This window comes from Manihot esculenta, chromosome 7 (genome assembly GCF_001659605.2).
Source record: "Manihot esculenta cultivar AM560-2 chromosome 7, M.esculenta_v8, whole genome shotgun sequence".
Lineage (NCBI taxonomy): Eukaryota > Viridiplantae > Streptophyta > Magnoliopsida > Malpighiales > Euphorbiaceae > Manihot > Manihot esculenta.
The window spans coordinates 5,528,744-5,552,683 of record NC_035167.2 but is presented as its reverse complement, the minus strand read 5'-3'; the positions used below and the strand labels follow the sequence as shown (position 1 = coordinate 5,552,683).

The window sequence follows — 23,940 nt, the reverse complement described above, 5'->3', positions numbered from 1 at the left end:
AACATTGTTTGTACTCTATAGTCATTACAATACTTCAAAAATCTTATGCATAGTTATGGAGACAATTTCACAACTTCATATTGTATTGCCTGTTATCTGTTTGATAATAGGAGAATTTGCTCTCAATGGAAAAGCTCAAATGGTGGACTGCAATGAATCTGACAGAGAAGCTCTTATTGACTTCAAAAAGGGTCTTGAAGAATCTGAGGGTCGGATCTCCTCATGGAGAGGAAGCAACTGCTGTCAATGGTGGGGTATAACATGCGATAACAATACTGGAGCTGTTGTTACTGTTGATCTCCACAACCAATATCCATCAGGTTATGATGCTTCTGGCAGGTATGGAAATTGGAACTTGAGTGGAGAGATAAGACCTTCACTGACAAAACTCAAGTCCTTGAGATATTTGGACTTGAGCTTCAACACTTTCAATGGCACAATTCCTGATTTCTTATCCTCTCTGGAGAATTTACAATATCTAAACCTGTCAAATGCTGGCTTCAGAGGTGCAGTCCCTCCAAATCTTGGAAATCTCTCTAGGCTGCAATACCTTGATCTCTCCCCCAGCTTTCCTTATTATCTATCTGTCAATAACTTCGAATGGGTGACCGGCCTTGTCTCGTTGAAATATTTGGAAATGACTGGATCAAACCTTTCAATGGTAGGACTAAGATGGATTGAAGCATTCCATAAGCTTCCTCATTTAACTGAGTTGCATTTATCTTCTTGTGGTTTATCAACTTTCACTTCTACTCTTACTTTTGTTAACTTTACATCACTTGCTGTCCTGGACTTGCATGGTAACCAGTTCAATTCCATGTTACCTAGTTGGCTTGTGAATATTAGCAGCCTTGTATCCCTTGACATCAGCTCTAGCAGCTTGTATGGAAGAATTCCACTTGGTTTTGGAGAACTGACAAATTTGCGGTCATTGAATCTTGGTAACAATGACAACCTTACGGCTAGCTGCTCTCTACTGCTTGGGGGAAGCTGGAAAAAGATAGAAGTTCTTGATTTTGAACTCAACAAGTTACATGGGAGCCTTCCTGCTTCCCTGGGGAACATGAATTTTTCTCACTCGCCTCAACTTGTTTCACAGTGGTATCAAGGGCGGGATTCCAGGCTCGATCGGAAGACTTTGTAATCTGCAATATATTGACTTATCAGCTAATATTCTGACAGGAAGCATACCTGAAGGAATAGAAAACTGCCCCTCCAAAGGACCTCTACCCAGTTTGCAGCAGTTTATTGCTAGTGACAATCAATTGGTCGGTAACTTGCCAGACTGGTTAGGCCAGCTTACGAATCTTGTAGAACTCAATTTGCAGTGGAACTCACTTCATGGTCCCATTCCTGCTTCTTTAGGAAATTTGCAGCATCTATCTGAACTCAGGCTCGAAGCAAATAAACTAAATGGTAGTCTCCCTGAAAGTTTAGGACAACTCTCCAACTTGTCTGCCCTTGATGTTTCTATCAATGAATTAACAGGTGTTATCTCTGAAACTCATTTCTCAAGGCTAAGTAAATTGCAGCTCTTGCTGTTGTCTGAAAATTCATTCATTTTAAATCTCAATTCTCATTGGATCCCACCATTCCAGCTGTGGTATCTTGAACTGGGTTCCTGCCATCTTGGTCCTTTGTTTCCTGAGTGGCTTAGATCTCAAAAGGAGTTGAAGTATCTTCATTTCCCAAATGCCAGTGTTTCAGGTTCAATACCAGAATGGTTTTGGGAAATGTCTGGCAATCTATCTGTGTTGAATATTTCATTTAATCAGTTAGAGGGTCAGTTGCCAAATCCATTTAATATAGCTCCTTTTGCACTTCTTGATTTGAGTTCCAACCTCTTCTATGGACCCATTCCTCTTCCAAGTGCTGAAATCAACTTGCTAGATCTTTCTAACAACCAATTTTCTGGTCCTATCCCTGACAACATTGGTAAAATCATGCCAAATTTGGTGTTTCTCTCTCTTTCAAACAATCAAATAACTTCTGAAGTCCCAGTGTCTATTGGAGAGATGAAATCACTTCAGGTCGTTGATCTTTCGAGAAATAATTTGACAGGAAGCATTCCTCCAAGCATAGGGAATAGTTCTTTGCTCTCTGTTCTAGACCTTCAAAAAAACAATTTGTCCGGCGAGATTCTAGCATCTTTAGGACAACTGAATCTACTTCAGACACTTCACTTAAACAACAACAGATTCTCAGGAGAAATCCCATCAACTCTCCAGAACTTGTCTTTTCTAGAAACTCTAGACCTTGGGAACAACAGGTTTTACAGGGAACATTCCACCTTGGATTGGACAGACTTTCCCACATCTTAGAATATTTAGCCTGAGATCAAACAAATTTTTTGGGGAAATTCCTCCAGTGCTTTCAAATTTGAGTTCTGTAGCAAAGACAGATATAAAGCTATATGAAAAGGGTTTAAAGAACTGGAATATATTGGACTTGGAAGCATACTTCTTCTTATTTACTGATGAATATTTATAAGGAAAAAACTACTTAACTACTGCTGCAAATAATCTGGAAAAAATCTAAACTAATCTCCTATAATTAAGCAACAAGTAAATCATGATTAAAGATTAAAAAAATCTATAAAGACTTAGTCAAATACTAAAGGCAAATTACTAACAATCTCCTCCTTGCCTTAGTATTTGCAGCTACAAAATGAACTTTACTGGCACAATTCGTAAATCTTGACAGCAAACTTACGGCAAAGGTTATGTCCGGTCTTGTGGCTGTGAGATACATCAAGCAACCAATCAAACTCCTGTACAGCCCTTCATCCACCTTTTCAGCTCCATCTTCTTTACTGAACTTCTCCTTCAAATTCATTGGTGTGCTAATTTCTTTGCAATCTTTCATGTGAAACTTTTTAAGAATTTCCTTTGCAAACTTCTGCCGGCATATGAAGACTTCATGATCACTTTTTTTCACCTCTAGGCCCAAAAAATAAGACAATAAACCAAGATCTGTCATCTCAAAAGCTTTGAACATATCAGCTTTAAATTCATTCACCAATTTTTCATTGCTTCCTGCAACAAGCAAATCGTCAACATAAATAGATATCACAATTATGTTAGTATCAGATTTCTTCACATATAAGGTGGCTTCACTTGGACTTTTTTCAAATCCAAGACTTTGAAGATAAACATCAACTCTGCTGTACCAGGCCCTGGGAGCCTGTTTCAGGCCATACAAAGCCTTCTTCAGTTTGTAAACTTTCTCCTCCTTTCCCTTGACTAGAAATCCCTCAGGCTGTTCAACATAGATTTCTTCTTGAAGAAAACCATTTAAAAAAGCCAACTTAACATCCAGCTGATAAAGTTTCCAACCCTTTTGTGCAGATAAAGCCAGCAACATCCTTATAGTCTCCAAACGTGCAACCGGAGCAAAAGTTTCTGAAAAATCTACTCTGAAGACTTGATTGTACCCTTTCGCAACTAATCTGGCTTTATGTTTGTTTACAGAACCATCAGCATTGAGTTTGGTCCTATAAACCCATTTCACACCAATGATCTTTCTATTTTGAGGTCTGTCCACCAACTCCCATGTGTCATTCTTCTCGATCATTCGTAGTTCATCTTTCATGGAATCTATCCATTTGTCATCCTTCATTGCTTCATTGAATTCTGCAGGCTCAAAAACAGCAACATTACTCCTTGCATAGATATCGGACAATAATCTTGTGCCACGAACAGGAACATCATCTATCTTGTCATCAAGTTCTTGAGAGAATTCTGAAAATTCTCTTTTTATTGTCTCATCCCAAATCCATTGCTTGTCCTCCATGAATTTGACATCACGACTTACAATAATTTTCCCATTTTGAGGTTGGAAAATTCTGTAAGCTTTAGAAGTGCTGCTGTATCCGACAAATATACCAGGTTCTGCCTTCTTATCAAGTTTATCTCTCTTCACCTGTGGCACATAAGAAAAACATAGGCAACCAAAAATTTTTAGATTTTGTAAATCTGGCTTATAACCAAACCAGGCCTCAAATGGTGTTTTGCCTTCAATAGCTCTAGTCGGGAGCCTATTCAGCAAGAACACTGCAGTACTTGAAGCTTCTGCCCAAAGATTTTTTGGCAACTCTTTTTCATGCAGCATGCATCTTGCCATCTCCATGATGCTCCGGTTCTTTCTCTCACTTACGCCATTCTGCTGGGGAGTGTAAGGAGTTGTGAGTTGGTGCTCAATACCTGCATCCTCACAAAATTTATCAAAAATTGCATTCTTGTACTCTGTCCCATTGTCAGATCTTATTGTTCGTATTCTGCAATCACTTTGATTTTCCACCCAATTTTTAAACTTCCAGAATATGCTAGCAACCTCAGCTTTGGATTTGAAGAAGTAAATCCAACAAAATCTTGTGAATCATCAATAAATGTAATATAATACTGATTACCATTTAAAGATGATGTTTTCTGAGGTCCCCCAACATCTGAATGCACCAGCTGCAGCTTGTGTGATGCTCTCCATACGATTCGAGGAAATGGTTTCCTGACCTGCTTTCCATATTGACAAGCCACACAATCAGCTAGCTCTTCTTCGAGTGGTGGGACACCCTTCACAAAATCATTTTTCTGCATAGACAGTAATCCAGCATGATGAAAGTGTCCCAACCTTTTGTGCCACAACTCTGCATTGCTGAGGTGACATACAAGTGCTGCTTGTCTATTTTCCAGTAGATTCAAAGCAAAACTCTTAGACTTCATCATGACCTTAAACACATTTATGCCCATTGCATCTTTAATAAAGCATTTATTATCTTCAAAAAAAACTTTGTAGCCTTTTTCAAGAAGCTGCCCAACACTCAACAAATTTTGGTCAATATCAGGCACATAAAGAACATCAGAAATAAGTTTTAAACCTGTCAAGCTCTCAATTTCCACTGTGCCTTTTCCTTTGACTGGAATAAGCTAGCCATTTCCAATTCTCACTTTAGAGATAAAAGTCTTATTGATCTCTATGAAGCGAGTTGGATCGTTAGTCATGTGATTGGTGCAGCCGCTATCTATCAACCAAGAATCACTTTAGTTGTTCTTAGCTGCAAAACACGTTGCCACAAAGAGTTGTTCTTCATCATTTTCTTCTATATGAGCTTTTGCTACTTCGGAATGTTGGGATTTGCACACTTTCTCCATATGTCCCATGATACCACACTTTCTGCACTTAATGTCAGGCCTCCACCAACACTTCTTTGGATGATGATTCAACTTTTTGCAGTGTGTACAAGGTGAACTAGCCCCTTTGTTGACATTGCTGCTCTTATATTTTTCAATAAATTTCTTGTCTTTGCCTCCTGAACTTTCTGACTTGGCCTTCAAAGCATCCTCCACATTTTCTTCTTTTCTCATTATCCTTCTTTGCTCTGATACCACTTTGTAGCAAAGACAGATATAAAGCTATATGAAAAGGGTTTAAAGAACTGGAAAGGAAAAAACTACTTAACTACTGCTGCAAATAATCTGGAAAAAATCTAAACTAATCTCCTATAATTAAGCAACAAGTAAATCATGATTAAAAATTAAAAAAATCTATAAAGACTTAGTCAAATACTAAAGGCAAATTACTAACAAGTTCCCTGCAAGTTCTTGACCTGGCAGAAAACAAGTTGAACAGCACAATTCCTGCCAGCTTTGGAGATCTTAAAGCCATGACTCAACAACAAACTGTAAACATCTATTTGTTCTACGGATCTTACATGACACAATACTATCAAGAAAACTTCGCTGTGAATATGTACGGCCAGCCTCTTGTATACACCAAGACTCTTTCCCTTCTAACAAGTATAGATCTTTCCGGAAACAATTTACATGGCGAGCTCCCAGAACAAATAACAAAATTGGTTGGCTTGGTGGTTTTGAACTTGTCTGGAAATCATATCAGTGGCAGGATTCCCAATAGCATCTCAGAACTACGCCAATTGTTATCTCTTGATCTCTCAGACAACAACTTCTCAGGTGGGATTCCTCCAAGCATGTCTTCAATGACATTCTTGGCATATCTGAACGTTTCAAACAACAAATTGTCAGGTATAATCCCTTACACAAATCAGATGACAACTTTTAATGCAACATCCTTTTCTGGGAACCCAGGTCTATGTGGAGGTCCCCTTACAGTGAAGTGTTCAGATGGTGGAGTGACAGGTGACTCAGACGGCAGAAGGAATGCAGACTCTGACAGGGATGACAGCTTCATTGATAAGTGGTTCTACTTGAGCATTGGGCTGGGATATGCAGCTGGGTTATTGCTTCCTTATTTAACTTTTGCAATCAGAACATCTTGGGGGGACATATACTTTGGTTTTGTGGATAAAATTGTTGCAAAGTTGCTTGAATTCCTGTAAAATTTGGGCAAGTATGTTACTTTTCTTGCTTGTAAACAGATCCCAGATTTTGTAATGAAGAAATAAATCTCACTGTTAAAACAATTTGATTTCAAAATGTCCTGACCATTTTAAAGTATTGAATGTATAAAACTCAATTTTTTATGCCCATTGATTTTTTTATTGGTTTAAATTTAATAGTATTCGCTCCTAAATAGAATTTATTAATTTTTTTAAGGGTAAACTGTAATTTAGTCCCTCTGATTTAGTAAAATGTAACCTTTTGTCCCTCTGTTTTAAAAAATCTTCAATTTAGTCACTGTGATTTTTAAAAACTATGATATTAGTCCCTCCCGTTAGATTTTCAGTTAAATCACCGTTAATTTTAGTTAAAAAGACTAAAATACCCATTCTCTCTTCTTCTTCTCCTTTCCAATCTCTTTCTTCTGCTTCTTTTTTTCATTATATCCATCATTTGCACCTTCTTTTTTTTCTGGTTTTTATACCACGAGTACAAAATATTTACATTGACATAATGGAGAAACTCTCCCTGTTGTATACAATACTAGCAAAACACACAACCCATTGGTGTTTTGATACCACAGTATTATTTCTCATAGTACTCTTCATAGAACAGTGAACATCGATCCCCTAACCGATAATCATACAATTAGAAATGAGAAAGAGAAAAAAAGCCCATGAATCCAAAGAGCATTTTGAATTCGACCTTCTATACAATATTGTAACGACCCCAAAATGGACCGTCACCGGCGCTAGGATTCAGGTCAGTTTAAGGCTGCCAGAACCCGTAGCAAGCCTGCTATACTCTCTGTGTCCCTGTAAATCTCATACATGATCAAACATAATCTGTGAAAAAAATACAAACTCTTTTCTCTGTACCAAGGCTTAACCTGTGCATGCACTATCTCAGTACCCTGTACTCTGTACCCCTAACTAGAGCTTGCTCTAGATGGGTTGTATCCTACCTGTTAAGCCTGGTTTTTCACATATTCTGTAAAAACATATACATCTACTGTCACACCCAATCCCCAAACTGTAGAGACTGATATGACCTGAAAAACTGACAGAACTTCCCCTGATATTTATACATATAAAAACATGTAACCTGCTATAATTCCAAATTATAAAACATATAAGAGAAAAACTGATAGTTGGACCTGTCAATCCCTCATATATTTACAATAAACAAAATACATTCTTCACTGGGCTGTACAATCTATACATGATATATCAAAAGTACAAAAAAGAAACGACAAAAGGCCTAGGATTGGTCCGACCTCCTCTAAACTCTGAGTGGACGATGTGGAAGGAATGACAAACTAGGAAATGAGGACTGCTGAGCGGATCACCCAAAAGGAACTGAAAGATGAAAAGAAATATAAGGGGTGAGTACAAACTACTCAGTGAGCGGATAAATAAATAACAAAGGGGAAAAGATAAGTTTAGGTACTTAAGAGTACCAAATATTTAGCTAAAATAAGTCAGCTGAATAAATACAATTTAATTCCATCAACATAAAATAAACTGTGAAAAATAGAATCCGCATACACTCATAATATGTGCCCTGCAGATAATGCTGGCATCTCAGGTGTAATAACATAATAACAGCCTGAGAGCAATGCTGGCATCTTAGGCTCTATAATGACAAGTTTGGCCCAAGAGCAAATCAATTACTGGTCATACACATGTGCAGAGCTACCCCCAAAGGGTGACCACCTGACATACGCCCCAAAGGCTGTCTGTATATCAAGCGCTGTCCCAAAGACAGTATACATATATATCATGCTGAAAATAAATCACCTGTCATCAAGGTGTTATCTGTTCGGTGCATATACAGAGTGTAATCGGCTATTTATTCAGGTGTGCTTTAAATTCAATTTTCATTCATTCAAGACATATAAATTATCTTTATCCTTTCCCAACTTTAAATAAACAAAGTAACATATACACATATAAATATATTTAAAAAAAATATCAATGTTATATATTTATCGACTTAGGTCGCAGGAGGACCCCTAGTATCTATCCTGGAAGCTGGATCCTCTCCTAGAATTAAAAAGAACATAAAATAATATATCAAATAATAAAAAAAAATGCTCTAGAACAATAATATAAAACGTAAAATACGAAATTTTATATATATTTTATATATATTTTAAAACAATTTCGGCAGTATTTCGGCATAGTTAGTCCTCCCAAAAATACCCAAACTCAACAAAAATACTCAATAAGCTGTAAATATTATTTAAATCAACCTATTGGATCTAACTAAAACATATCCTCAAATCACAAAAATCACTATTAAAAGGTAAAGAAAATAAATTATATCGTAAAATTGAATAAAAGGGATAAAACTCACCTACCCAAATTTTGGAGCCTCTGGCAGAAATTATTGAATTTTTAAGCAGAATATAGGTTTAATCAGGATCTAGCTGAAGGATCTTAGAAGTTTATGGGTTGATTGGGTTGAGGAGGTGGAGATTTGGATTTAAAGAAAAGGAATTTTTTTTTTTTAAAACTAACAGAGCAAGCTCTGTTTCTGGAGGAGGGAGACAGTGGCTGGGGTTTCGGGATCCTTCCCGAAACCAAAGCTTTATTTGTTTTTTGTTTTTTTTTTTTTTTTTTTTTTTACAGGCCTGGGCCTGGGCCTGATAATTCTCTCCTCCTAAAAGAAATTTTGTCCTCGAAATTTTACATACCTGGTGAAGGGAATAAATGTGGGAATTGAATTCGCATATTCTCTTCTTTTTCCCAGGTAGCTTCTTTAGCAGAATGGTTACTCCACCGAACTCTAACCAGGGGTATTATCTTGCTCCTTAAAACCTTCTCTTCTCTGGCAATGATCTCTACTGGCTCTTCTTCATATGTTAAATCTTCCCTCAACTCGATAGGCTGTTTCTGGAGGATGTGGGAAGGATCACGTCTGTATCTCCTTAACATAGATACATGGAAGACATCATGAATCTGAGATAGCTCTGGAGGTAGTGCTAAACGATAAGCAACTGGTCCAATTCTCTCTAAAATCTCATACGGTCCTATGAATCGCGGACTCAATTTTCCACGTTTGCCAAAACGTACAATCCCTTTCCAAGGAGAGATCTTCAGAAATACCTTGTCGCCAACATTATATTCAATATCCCTTCTCTTCAAATCTGCATAACTCTTCTGTCTATCTTGTGCTGTTTTTAACCTACTTCTGATCATCTGAATTTTATCTGTAGTGTGTTGTACTAGTTCTGGACCTTCTAATTGTCTTTCCCCTACCTCATTCCAACACAATGGCGTTCTGCATCTTCTCCCATACAAAGCTTCGTAAGGAGCCATGCCGATACTCGAATGATAACTATTGTTATAAGAGAACTCCATTAAATGCACATACCTATCCCAACTTCCTTTAAACTCCATCACACAAGCTCTCAGCATATCCTCCAAGGTCTGAATCGTTCTTTCTGATTGACCATCAGTCTGAGGGTGAAAGGAAGTACTAAACTTCAACTTGGTGCCTAAAGCATTTTGCAAGCTAGGCTAAAAACGAGAAGTGAATCTTGGATCTCTATCTGAAACAATAGAAACTGGAGCACCATGAAGTCTTACAATCTCACTGACATAGATCTCTGCTAACTTGTCTAAAGAGTAATCCATCCTGACAGGCAAAAAGTGTGTTGTAATACCCGGCTAGACTCCGGTATCGGGATCCCTACCGTCCGGTGGGATCTCGAACGTCGAAAATCTCTAGAAGGGTAAGAACATGTTTTATAAAATGTTTTCATGTATTTTAATGTTTTAAGTATGAAAGAAAATGAGTTTTTACATGAAAATAGCATTGGAGGAAAACCCAGGTTCGGCCGCCGAAAGGCAAGTTCGGCCGCCGAACATGTATGCGTTTTGGAGGCACGTTAGGCCCCCGAAAGCATAGGCGAGGGAAGTCCAGGTTCGGCGGCCGAAACTCACGTTCGGCAGCCGAACATTGCATGAATGCAGAGGCATGTTCGGCCCCCGAACGTGGCCTGGCCAGCCACCTATAAAAGGGGCACTTAGCCGAAATGGGCGAGCTTTCTCCCATTTTCGGCCACAGCAAGCTTCCAACCTTCCCTTTGCAAATCTTGTGCTCTTCCTCCAAATCTCTTCCATTTTTCTTGAGTTTTAAACTCACATTGCAAGTTTTGAGCATTCAAACCAAGTTTTGGAGCTTTGGGAACTCAGGAGCTCATTTTCTTGGATCTCCGAGTTTAGGTCGTCTCTCTCTCGATCTTCAAGAGGTAAGAGCCGATCTTAAGCTCAATGTATGTTTTAAGTAAGTTTTAAGTTGATTTATGGGTAAAGATGCATGTTTAGGCTTATTGATGAGTTTATGGGTTTTGATGCTTTGATGAACAATGTAGCTTGTTTTTGTTGATGGAAGTGTTGTAGATGGGGTATATGATAGTTTGGGACCCCTAGGTGTGATGTATGTGAAGTATGCATGTTGTAGAGCAAGTTTTTGCATGATTTGAGCTTGGGAGGCGAAATGGGCATAAAAGAGCTGAGTTTCTGCCCTTTGGCAGAAACCAGGTTCGGCCGCCGAAGGGAGTTTCGGCCGCCGAACCCCCTTTGTGGAGGCAGCATTCGGCTGCCGAAGTTGCCCCCGAAAAGAGACTTTCGTCTCTGTCTGGGACTTTCGGCCGCCGAAGGTGCCGCCGAAAGTGCCCGACTTTCGAATCTGTCCAGGACTTTCGGCCGCCGAAGGTGCCGCCGAAAGTGCCCTGTTCAGCCATTTCATGCATATTTCTATGTAATGTTTCAGGATGTTTTAGGGGGTTTTTGGGGAAGTTTATTAGAGTTATGTTTATGTATGATTGGTCCCTCATTGGAGTCCACCCGTGTAGGTTCGGACCCGAGGAACCGAGGACCTCAGCAGTGAGATAGCTGCTTCAGAGTCTGTAGAGCTTCAGCCAGAGGTGAGTGGAATGAACCTTAAGTTTTTAAATAAATGAAATATAACTTTTTGGAGCATGTTCATGCATCATATATGCCATGTGATATTTTAGGTTGTTTGCATTAGTATTCACGAATATGTTGCATTGCATAATATGATGTGGATGCGGATTGGCTATTGGATGATCCTCTAGTCCTCCTATGGTATGATATGATGATGATACGGTATGGATTGCCAGTGAGGCCCATTCTACGCCCCTGGACTATGTTAAGAGAAAGACCAGTGAGGCCCATTCTACGCCCCTGGCATATTGGAATGTTATGTTATGTTATGTATGTAAGAGAAAGACCAGTGAGGCCCATTCTACGCCCCTGGCACGATTGGGCTATGTTGAGGACTATAGGTGACAATACCATCCTTATGTGATATGTTTGTGATGTGTTGCATTTCATGGAAGCATGAAATATTTAATATATGTTTTTCTCTATTCTGCTCACTGGGCTTTATAGCTCACCCCTCTCCCCTAACCCCAGATGTGCAGGTACAGGGTAGACCAGGAGGTTAGCCAGAGTTTGCAGTGATGTTATGTAATAGTTAGATTGTGGACATGAAAATTGTATTATGATGTAATGTAAAAGAGTTTTAAGTTATGTTATGTAATTTGAATATTGAGGATAGAGTTGTGCTTGACCAATACAGATTGTTAATCCCACTTGTATGTACATGGTCTTTATGATATGAGATATGAGGTTATGTTTCAACCAAGCTTATGTATGATGAGATACCCCATTGGAGCATTTGATGAGGGTCCCAGTGGAGGTTTATGTTATGTTTATGTTTATGTACAGGTTGAGCTTGGTTGTTATATGAAAATGTTTACAGGTTTATGAGTATTGTTGATCATGTATGGGATTAAGCAGGATTACAGGTTATGTCAGGCTTGCTACGGTTCCCGGCGGCCTTATGCCGATCTGGATCCTAGCGCCGGTAGCGGTCCGGATTTCCGGGCTGTTACAGAATGGTATCAGAGCCCTAGGTTCATATGATCGGACCTAGAGTGTCGGGCTCATAGAGGTATAGAAGGTCAAGCACAATAGGAAAGGTCATGTCCACTAGGATAGGATGTAGAGTCCTGTCTTGAATGATGATGTGATATGCCATGATTATATACATGTGCATAAATGATATGCTATGCTATGTGATGTTTGTGATGAGGATTCATGTGTGCCCACATGAACCATATGATGCTGATGTTTGTGCTATGTGTGGTTTTTCAGAAGACAGGATGAGAGGAACTCGTCGATCTGCAAGATTGACTGGAGTGCCACCTGAGGATGAGGGCATGAGCGCCCGTCCTCCAGCATTGCCTAGTGTAATACCCGGCTAGACTCCGGTATCGGAATCCCTACCGTCCGGTGGGACCTCGGATGTCGGAAACCTCTAGAAGGGTAAAACCATGATTTTATGAAATGTTTTCATATTTTTAAGTAAGAATTAAATGAGTTTTTGCATGAAAAATCTTTGGAGGAAAACCCAGGTTCGGCCGCCGAACTTTGAGGTTCGGCCGCCGAACATGCATGCTTTCGGAGGGACTTTAGGCGCCCGAAAGTTTTGAGTGAGGGAAATGCAGGTTCGGCCGCCGAACTCCAAGTTCGGCCGCCGAACCTTGCATGCATGCGGAGGCACCTTCGGCCCCCGAACGTGGCCTGGCCAGCCACTATAAAAGGGACCCTTAGCCGAAATGGGCGAGGTTTTCTCCCATTTTCGGCCACAACAAGCTTCCGATCTCCCTCTCCTCAAATCTTGTGTTCTTTCACTAGATCTCCTCCATCTTTCTTGAGTTTTAAACCCACATTGCAAGTTTTAAGCTTTAAAGGCAAGTTTTGGAGTTTTGGAAACTCAAGAGCTCTCGTGCTTGGATCTCCGAGTTGAGTCGTCTCTTCCTCGATCTTCAAGAGGTAAGAGCCGATCTTAAGCTCAATGTATGTTTCAAATGAGTTTCATGAAGTTTTAAGGGGTAGAGAAGCATGTTAGAGTTAATTGAGCATATGTTAGGTTTATGTGATTTTTGAACAATGTGGCTTGCTTGATGTGTGTTTGAAGTGTTGTAGTTGGGGCATATGTTTGTATGAGGCCCCTAGGAACTGGTATGATGTGTATGCATGAGTAGAATCAAGTTTATGCAGGTTTTGTGGCGTTTTGGAGGCTGTGGACACAAGGGAGCCAAGTTTCTGCCCTTCGGCAGAAACTCAGGTTCGGCCGCCGAAGTGACTTTCGGCCGCCGAACCCCCTTGTGGAGGCAGTTTCGGCTGCCGAAGCCTGCCCCCGAAACTCAAGGTTCGTCTCTGTCTGGGAGGTTCGGCCGCCGAAAGTGCCGCCGAACCTGCATGACTTTCGGCTGCAGAGGGACTTTCGGCCGCCGAACCTGCCGCCGAAAGTGCCCTGTTCAGCCATTTCTTGCATGTTTTCATGTGATGTTTTCAGGATGTTTTAGGGGGTTTTTGGGGAGCTTTTCAGAGTCACGCTCATGTATGTTTGGTGCCTCATTTGAGTCCACCTGTGTAGGTTCGGACCCGAGGAACCGAGACCCCCGGTTGTGAGATAGTTGTTCAGAGTTCGTTGTCAAGCTTCAGTTACCAGGTGAGTGGAACAACCCCTTAAGTTTTAAAGTAATTGAATAAATGAATGAATCATAAAGCATTGCCCATGCATCATTATGCCATGCAATATTAGGTTGCTTGCATTAGAATGCACGAATATGTTGCATTGCATAATTTGTTGTTGATGTGGATGAACATTGAATGATCCATTAGCCCTCGTATGACATGATAGCATATGTGAGTCCAGGTGTGCCTGCTACGGCTCTACGCCCCTGGCACTATGATTGATGATGGAAGTCCGGGTGTGCCTGCTACGGCTCTACGCCCCCGGCATGTATAAGTAAGAAGGATAGGGGCTAAATGGTGACAAGTTCATCCTTGTTGTGAAATGTTTGTGTTATGACGCATACATGAAAGCATGAATAAGAATAAGAATGAAAATAAAAGTTATTTGATAATAAAAATAAAAATGAATAATAACGTACCTAAAAATGGAGGAATTAAAACAAATGTTTTTAGTTTCCGCTCACTGGGCTTTTAGCTCACCCCACTCCCATTATCCCCAGAGTTGCAGATACAGGAGAGATCAAGAAGTCGGCTAGAGTGAAGTCAAGTCATATGTATGTAATAGCTAGAGTATGTGGACATGACATATGATAAGAATGTAATGTAAAGTTTGAACCGTTATGTTTATGTAACTATGTTATTGAGGATAGATTTGTGCTTGACCATAGTATATGTTAATCCCTTGGTATGTACATGATCTTATTATATGATGTGTATGTGAACCAACTCAACACAGATTTTATATTGCCATTGAGGCTTTGATGAAATCCCACAGAGGGATTAATGTTTATGTATATGATGAATACAGTGCATGCACAGGTTGAGTTTGGTGTATGAAGAAAAAGAAAAGTTTTAATTCTTAAGTATGTTTGTTGATCATCTATGGGATTAAACAGGTATACAGGATGTATGTAGGCTTGCTACGGGTCCCGGCGGCCTTAAGCCGATCTGGACCCTAGCGCCGGTAACGGGTCGGTTTTCCGGGTCGTTACAGAGTGGTATCAGAGCCCTAGGTTCATATGATCGGACCTAGAGTGTCGGGCTCATAGATGTTCTAGAAGGTCAAGCACACTAGGAAAATCATGTCCACTAGGATAGGATGTAGAGTCCTGTCAATATGATGATATGATATGCCATGATGATATGCATGTGCATAAATGCTATGATGTGATGCTATGTATGTGATGAGGGTTCATGTGTTTCCACATGAGCCATATGATGCTAATGATTGTTTATACTATGTGCTGTTTTTTAGAAGATAGAATGAGAGGAACTCGTCGATCTGCACGATTGACTAGAGTGCCACCTCAGGACGAGGGCACTGATGCCCGTCCTCCAACATTGCCTAGGGCAATGTCCAGTAGGTCCAACAGAGACAGAGTAGCTAGAGACCCTAGAAGGTCTTTAGATCTGGGAAGAAGCAGATCAGTAAGGGGAACAGTGCAGGGAGGAATGTCTGAGGATATGGAAGTAGACCAGAGGAGGGATGGCAGTCTCGGTGTGAGCATGCCGGAAGAGGGCATGGGAGAATCAGAAGGAGGCACTCAGGCCTCGAGTTATGTCCAGCCACATCACTACCCACCCTATTCACACCATCCAGGGTATTCGATGGGAGGTACATCGGATTACCCCAGTTTTAGCCCTTATCCTTCACATATGCCATACCCACCTTACTACCCACCATACTCTCAGTACCCCATGTACCCACCTCCACCTCCCTTTACCAGTACAGCAAACCCTACCCCAGGGGATGTTGTACCTCCACCACCACCAGTATCTACTGTCCCGGAAACACAAGTACCCAAACCTACCTCATCTGGAGGGAGCAAGGTCAAGATGACCGATTATATGAAGCTGGGTGCTCCCCAGTTTGAAACCGGTGATGATCCGTTCGTGTATTTGGAGCGGGTCAAGGCAATTACAGATGAGATAGGGGCTGATGACAGTAGAGCCATTCAGATGGCCGGGTTCACTCTTAAGTGCAAGAAGGCACGGGAGTGGTTCAAGAATTATGTGAACCCGAGAGTGGACAGCATGAATTGGGAAGAGTTTTCAAACGAGTTTGCAGGATGGGCTTTCCCTGATAGTTCAAGGGAATTGAAGATGATAGAATTCGAGCAGTTGAGGCAAACTGATGACATGAGTATAGACGAGTACACAGACAGGTTCCTGGAGTTGTTGCCATATGCTGGGCTGAATTTGGACACAGATCAAAAGAAGTCAAGGAGATATATTATGAGGCTGCACTCCAGGTATTCCTCTTTGGTACAGTCAGCAGAGAGAGAGAGTTTCCATGCCATAGTGGATATGGCTAGGAGAATGGAGGCTAGTGCTATCGTTGAGGGGAAGGTAAAACAGTCAGTGGCACAGTCTTCTGGTTCCAAGACCCCAGGTGGGGAAAGGGTAGACTCTTCTTCTCTGAGTACAGCAGTTGCAGGCAATAAGAAGTGGGACAGAGGCCACAGAAAATCTAAGAAGAATAAGTTCTGGAACAAGATCAAGTCAGGTCTGGGTTTAGGCAGTGGCTCAAGCTCTGGCGCAGAGGTTACAGCATGTATGAGATGTGGGAGACCACACAAGGGAGTATGTCTGGCAGGGACAAACACATGTTTCAGATGCGGACAGGCGGGTCATTTGGCTCGAGACTGTCCTAGAGGAGCCTTTACAGCACCGTCTCAGCAGACAACCTCCGGCAGTGTGGTGCAGCCAGTAGCTCCAGCCGCAACACAGGCCAGTGGCAGAGGCAGAGAGAGAGGGTCAGCCTCTTCATCAGCAGGATACAGAGGTGAAGGTCCATCAGCTCCGGCACGGATCTTCACAATGACTCAGCAGGAGGCCAACACATCCAACACCGTGGTGGCAGGTAATCTCATCATTGGTTGTTCAGATGTGTATGCCTTAATGGACCCGGGTGCATCTCATTCTTTTATTGCTCCGAGAGTCGTGGAGAGGGTAGGATTGATGGTCTCTGGGTTAGAGTGTCCCCTATGGGTCAGTGGACCCAAGTGTGACCCGTCAGTGGCAGAGGCAGTCTGCCAATGTAGTCCAGTTTTCATAGAGGGAAGATGCCTTTCCGCCGACCTCGTGGTTCTAGATTTGACAGATTTTGACGTCATTCTAGGGATGGATTGGTTATCGACCCATGGTGCTACCTTGGACTGTAGAGACAAGGTAGTCAGATTCAGAGATCAGGATGGGTCAGAGGTCGTCTTCAGAGGAGACAAGAGGGGTACACCTAGAGGTCTGATCTCAGCTCTTCAGGCTCGTAGGTTGCTTAGGAGGGGATGTCAGGGGTTTCTAGCTCATGTGAGGGAGTTAGATAGTTATGTCAGAGAGCCCGCCTCAGTGCCTGTGGTAAGTGAGTTCTTAGATGTTTTCCCAGACGAGCTTCCAGGACTACCACCTGCAAGGGAGATAGAGTTTGAAATAGAGCTGATGCCTGGAACTAGGCCTATCTCTATCCCTCCCTACAGGATGGCGCCAGCAGAGTTGAAAGAGCTAAAGGAACAGTTGCAAGAACTGGTGGACAAGGGTTTCATCCGACCGAGTACCTCACCTTGGGGTGCTCCAGTGCTCTTTGTAAAGAAAAAGGATGGATCCCTTAGGCTTTGTATCGACTACAGACAGTTGAACAAAGCCACCATCAAGAACAAGTACCCTTTGCCGAGGATCGACGATCTATTCGACCAGCTAGCAGGAGCAGGTTGTTTCTCCAAAATAGATCTGAGATCAGGGTACCATCAGTTGAGGATAAGGAATGAAGATGTACCGAAGACAGCTTTCAGGACCAGGTATGGGCACTATGAGTTCCTTGTGATGCCGTTTGGGTTGACCAACGCCCCTGCAGCATTCATGGACCTCATGAACAGAGTATTCAGTCAGTATCTGGATCACTTCGTTATTGTCTTCATAGACGATATCTTAGTGTATTCCAGAAATGCAGAGGAGCATGCCCATCACCTGAGGATAGTTTTGCAGACCTTGAGAGAGCATGGCTTGTATGCCAAGTTCTCCAAGTGTGAGTTTTGGCTTAGGAGCATTTCATTCTTGGGGCACATTGTGTCAGAACAGGGTATTGAAGTAGACCCCAAGAAGGTAGAGGCTGTAGCTAACTGGCCTAGACCCACCACAGTGACCGAGATCAAAAGTTTTTTGGGTTTAGCAGGTTACTACAGGAGGTTCGTTCAGGACTTCTCAAAGATTGCTGCTCCTATGACCAAATTGACAAAGAAGAATCAGAAGTTTATATGGACCGATCAGTGTGAGGAAAGCTTTGAGGAGCTTAAGAGGAGGTTGACTTCAGCACCGGTGTTAGCTCTGCCAAAAGGTGATGATGACTTCTCAGTATATTGTGATGCGTCCCGTGTGGGACTAGGTTGTGTGCTAATGCAAAATGAGAGGGTGATCGCTTATGCTTCTAGGCAGTTGAAGAAGCATGAGCTGAATTACCCCACACATGACCTTGAGATGGCAGCAGTGATCTTTGCACTCAAGATGTGGAGGCATTACCTTTATGGGGTAAAGTGTGAGATCTTCACAGATCATAAGAGCTTGCAGTACATCCTGAGTCAGAGAGAACTGAACTTGAGGCAGAGGAGATGGGTAGAGCTGTTGAGTGACTACGATTGCAAGATTCAGTACCATCCGGGTAAGGCGAATGTTGTGGCAGACGCCCTAAGCCGGAAATCACTCGGCAGTCTATCCCACATTTCAGCAGAGAGGAGGCCGGTGGTGAAGGAGTTCCACAGACTTATGAGTGAGGGATTACAGTTGGAGTTGTCTGGCACAGGTGCTTTGATTGCACAGATGAAGGTAACACCAGTGTTTCTGGAGCAGGTGGCTCAGAAACAGCATGAGGACCCAGAGTTAGTGAAGATTGCCAGGACGGTTCAGTCAGGCAAAGATAGTGAGTTCAGATTTGATGATAAGGGGATCCTCCGCTACGGGAACAGATTATGTGTGCCAGATGACATTGGTCTGAAGGGAGATATTATGGGGGAAGCCCATAATACCAGGTATAGTGTTCACCCTGGAGCCACCAAGATGTATCAGGATCTGAAGAGAGTGTATTGGTGGCCAGCTATGAAGAAGGACGTGGCACTGTTCGTGTCAGCCTGCGATGTGTGTCAGAGGGTGAAACTAGAGCATCAGAAGCCGGCTGGAATGCTTAACCCGCTACCTATTCCAGAATGGAAATGGGAGAACATAGCTATGGACTTCGTAGTGGGGTTACCGGCAACATCCAACAGACTAGACTCCATATGGGTGATTGTGGACAGACTCACCAAATCTGCTCACTTCATTCCAGTTAGGAGCAACTACTCTGTGGATAAGTTAGCGCAGGTTTATGTGGATGAAGTCGTCAGACTACATGGGGTCCCGGTATCTATAGTGTCAGATAGAGGGCCCCAGTTCACCTCCAGGTTTTGGCGGAGTCTGCAGAGTGCTATGGGTACCAGGTTAGATTTCAGTACTGCCTTCCACCCCCAGACCGATGGACAGTCAGAGAGGACCATCCAGACCGTAGAAGATATGCTCAGAATGTGCGTGCTAGATTTTGGCGGTTCTTGGAAGCAACATCTACCTTTGGTGGAGTTTGCCTACAATAACAGCTATCATGCTAGCATAGGGATGACTCCGTATGAAGCTTTATATGGGAGGAAGTGCAGGTCACCCGTTTGCTGGGAAGAGGTAGGAGAGAGGTCCTTAGCAGGGCCTGAGCTTGTAGAGATTACCAGCAGGGTGGTGCCCATGATCAGAGAAAGGATAAAGACTGCCACCAGCAGGCAGAAAAGTTATGCAGACATCCGCAGGAAACAGGTAGAATTTCAGGAGGGGGATCTAGTATTGCTCAAGGTGTCTCCGATGAAAGGGGTGGTTCGGTTTGGTAAGAAGGGTAAGCTAGCTCCGCGGTACATTGGACCCTTTGAAGTCCTGCAAAGGATTGGGAATGTATCGTACAAGCTGGACTTGCCTGCTTCTATGGAGAGAATCCATCCGGTTTTCCATGTCTCCATGTTGAGGAAGTTCGTGTCAGATCCGGGCAAGGTTCTTAGTGAGCCTGATATGGAGATCCATGAGGATCTCACCTATGTAGAACAGCCAGTGCGGATCCTAGACACTCAGATCAGAAAGTTGAGGAACAAGGAAATCCCGATGGTAAAGGTCCTTTGGAACCACCACAACTTAGAGGAATGCACATGGGAGACACGGGAGTCCATGCTCCAGCAGTACCCCCATCTGTTTTGAGGTGAGTGTTAGTTGTTCTATGTGTTGCATGTATGTTATGATTGATGCCATGCTTTATATGTTAGTTGAGAAACATTCGGGGACGAATGTTCTTAAGGGGGGGAGAATGTAATACCCGGCTAGACTCCGGTATCGGAATCCCTACCGTCCGGTGGGACCTCGGATGTCGGAAACCTCTAGAAGGGTAAAACCATGATTTTATGAAATGTTTTCATATTTTTAAGTAAGAATTAAATGAGTTTTTGCATGAAAAATCTTTGGAGGAAAACCCAGGTTCGGCCGCCGAACTTTGAGGTTCGGCCGCCGAACATGCATGCTTTCGGAGGGACTTTAGGCGCCCAAAAGTTTTGAGTGAGGGAAATGCAGGTTCGGCCGCCGAACTCCAAGTTCGGCCGCCGAACCTTGCATGCATGCGGAGGCACCTTCGGCCCCCGAACGTGGCCTGGCCAGCCACTATAAAAGGGACCCTTAACCGAAATGGGCGAGGTTTTCTCCCATTTTCGGCCACAACAAGCTTCCGATCTCCCTCTCCTCAAATCTTGTGTTCTTTCACTAGATCTCCTCCATCTTTCTTGAGTTTTAAACCCACATTGCAAGTTTTAAGCTTTAAAGGCAAGTTTTGGAGCTTTGGAAACTCAGGAGCTCTCGTGCTTGGATCTCCGAGTTGAGTCGTCTCTTCCTCGATCTTCAAGAGGTAAGAGCCGATCTTAAGCTCAATGTATGTTTCAAATGAGTTTCATGAAGTTTTAAGGGGTAGAGAAGCATGTTAGAGTTAATTGAGCATATGTTAGGTTTATGTGATTTTTGAACAATGTGGCTTGCTTGATGTGTGTTTGAAGTGTTGTAGTTGGGGCATATGTTTGTATGAGGCCCCTAGGAACTGGTATGATGTGTATGCATGAGTAGAATCAAGTTTATGCAGGTTTTGTGGCGTTTTGGAGGCTGTGGACACAAGGGAGCCAAGTTTCTGCCCTTCGGCAGAAACTCAGGTTCGGCCGCCGAAGTGACTTTCGGCCGCCGAACCCCCTTGTGGAGGCAGTTTCGGCTGCCGAAGCCTGCCCCCGAAACTCAAGGTTCGTCTCTGTCTGGGAGGTTCGGCCGCCGAAAGTGCCGCCGAACCTGCATGACTTTCGGCTGCAGAGGGACTTTCGGCCGCCGAACCTGCCGCCGAAAGTGCCCTGTTCAGCCATTTCTTGCATGTTTTCATGTGATGTTTTCAGGATGTTTTAGGGGGTTTTTGGGGAGCTTTTCAGAGTCACGCTCATGTATGTTTGGTGCCTCATTTGAGTCCACCTGTGTAGGTTCGGACCCGAGGAACCGAGACCCCCGGTTGTGAGATAGTTGTTCAGAGTTCGTTGTCAAGCTTCAGTTACCAGGTGAGTGGAACAACCCCTTAAGTTTTAAAGTAATTGAATAAATGAATGAATCATAAAGCATTGCCCATGCATCATTATGCCATGCAATATTAGGTTGCTTGCATTAGAATGCACGAATATGTTGCATTGCATAATTTGTTGTTGATGTGGATGAACATTGAATGATCCATTAGCCCTCGTATGACATGATAGCCTATGTGAGTCCAGGTGTGCCTGCTACGGCTCTACGCCCCTGGCACTATGATTGATGATGGAAGTCCGGGTGTGCCTGCTACGGCTCTACGCCCCCGGCATGTATAAGTAAGAAGGATAGGGGCTAAATAGTGACAAGTTCATCCTTGTTGTGAAATGTTTGTGTTATGACGCATACATGAAAGCATGAATAAGAATAAGAATGAAAATAAAAGTTATTTGATAATAAAAATAAAAATGAATAATAACGTACCTAAAAATGGAGGAATTAAAACAAATGTTTTTAGTTTCCGCTCACTGGGCTTTTAGCTCACCCCACTCCCATTATCCCCAGAGTTGCAGGTACAGGAGAGATCAAGAAGTCGGCTAGAGTGAAGTCAAGTCATATGTATGTAATAGCTAGAGTATGTGGACATGACATATGATAAGAATGTAATGTAAAGTTTGAACCGTTATGTTTATGTAACTATGTTATTGAGGATAGATTTGTGCTTGACCATAGTATATGTTAATCCCTTGGTATGTACATGATCTTATTATATGATGTGTATGTGAACCAACTCAACACAGATTTTATATTGCCATTGAGGCTTTGATGAAATCCCACAGAGGGATTAATGTTTATGTATATGATGAATACAGTGCATGCACAGGTTGAGTTTGGTGTATGAAGAAAAAGAAAAGTTTTAATTCTTAAGTATGTTTGTTGATCATGTATGGGATTAAACAGGTATACAGGATGTATGTAGGCTTGCTACGGGTCCCGGCGGCCTTAAGCCGATCTGGATCCTAGCGCCGGTAACGGGTCGGTTTTCCGGGTCGTTACACCTAGGGCAATGTCTAGCAGGTCCAACAGGGACCGAGCAATGAGAGACCCTAGAAGGTCTTTGGATTTGGACAGAAGCAGATCTGTGAGGGGAACTGTACAAGGGAGAATGTCAGTGGATGTGGAGGACAGTGTGGATGTAGAGCAGAGGAGGGATGGCAGTTTGGGGGTTAGTATGTCAGAAGAGGGAATGGGAGAGTCCCAAGGAGGCACTCAGGCCTCGGGATTTGTTCAGCCACCCCACTACCCACATTTCTCGCAACACCCCGGGTATTCGATGGGAGGCACGTCGGATTACCCTAGTTTTAGCCCTTACCCCACACAGATGCCACACCCACCATACTACCCACCATACCCACAGTATCCTATGTATCCACCACCACCCTATCACCCAAATCCAGAAAACCCTACCACAGAAAATGTTGCCCCACCTCCACCACCTACAGAACCAGCAGCCCCAGTTACTCAACCTCCTAACCCTAGCTCATCCAGAGGGAGCAAGGTCAAGATGACCGACTACATGAAGCTGGGTGCTCCCCAATATGATAATGGTGATGACCCATTTGTGTATCTGGAAAGGGTCAAAATGATAACAGACGAGATAGGGGCGGACGACAGTAGAGCCATTCAGATGGCTGGGTTCACCCTAAAATGCAAGAAGGCCCGTGAGTGGTTCAAGAACTACATCAAACCGAGGGTGGACAGTCTTCCATGGGAGGATTTCGCAAATGAGTTTGCAGGATGGGCTTTCCCTAATAGTTCAAGGGAATTGAAGATAATAGAATTCGAGCAGTTGAGGTAGACTGATGACATGAGTGTAGATGAATATACTGACAGGTTTATGGAGTTGCTGCCATTTGCTGGGCAGGACCTTAGCACAGACCAGAAGAAGTCGAGGAGGTATATCATGAAGCTCCATCCCAGGTATTCCTCCTTGGTACAGTCAGCAGATAGAGAGAGTTTTCACACCATAGTCGATATGGCTAGGAGAATGGAGGCTAGTGCTATCATCGAGGGAAAAGTCAAGCAGTCAGTGGCACAGCCTTCCGGTTCCAAAACCCCAGGTAGGGGAAAAGTGGATCCTTCTTCCTTAAGTTCAGGTAGTAAGAGGTGGAGCAGTACCACCAAGAAGCAGAAGAAGAACAAGTTCTGGAGCAAGATCAAGTCAGGTCTGGGTTTTGGAGGTGGCTCGAGCTCAGGTGCAGACAATGTAGCATGTGTGAAGTGTGGTAAGCCACACAGGGGAGTGTGCCTCTATGGGTCCAGAGCCTGCTTCAGATGTGGGCAAGAGGGACATATGGCTCGGGATTGTCCTAGAGCAGCTGTTATGGCACAGTCCCAGCAGACAGGTTCAGGCAGTGTAG

General features: G+C 42.9%; 1 pseudogene; it reads left to right on the top strand.

Annotated features, from left to right (window-relative positions):
* The first annotated feature begins 19 nt into the window (after nucleotides 1-19).
* On the top strand, nucleotides 20-6,352 carry LOC122723966 (annotated as a pseudogene).
* The last annotated feature ends 17,588 nt before the right edge of the window (nucleotides 6,353-23,940 follow it).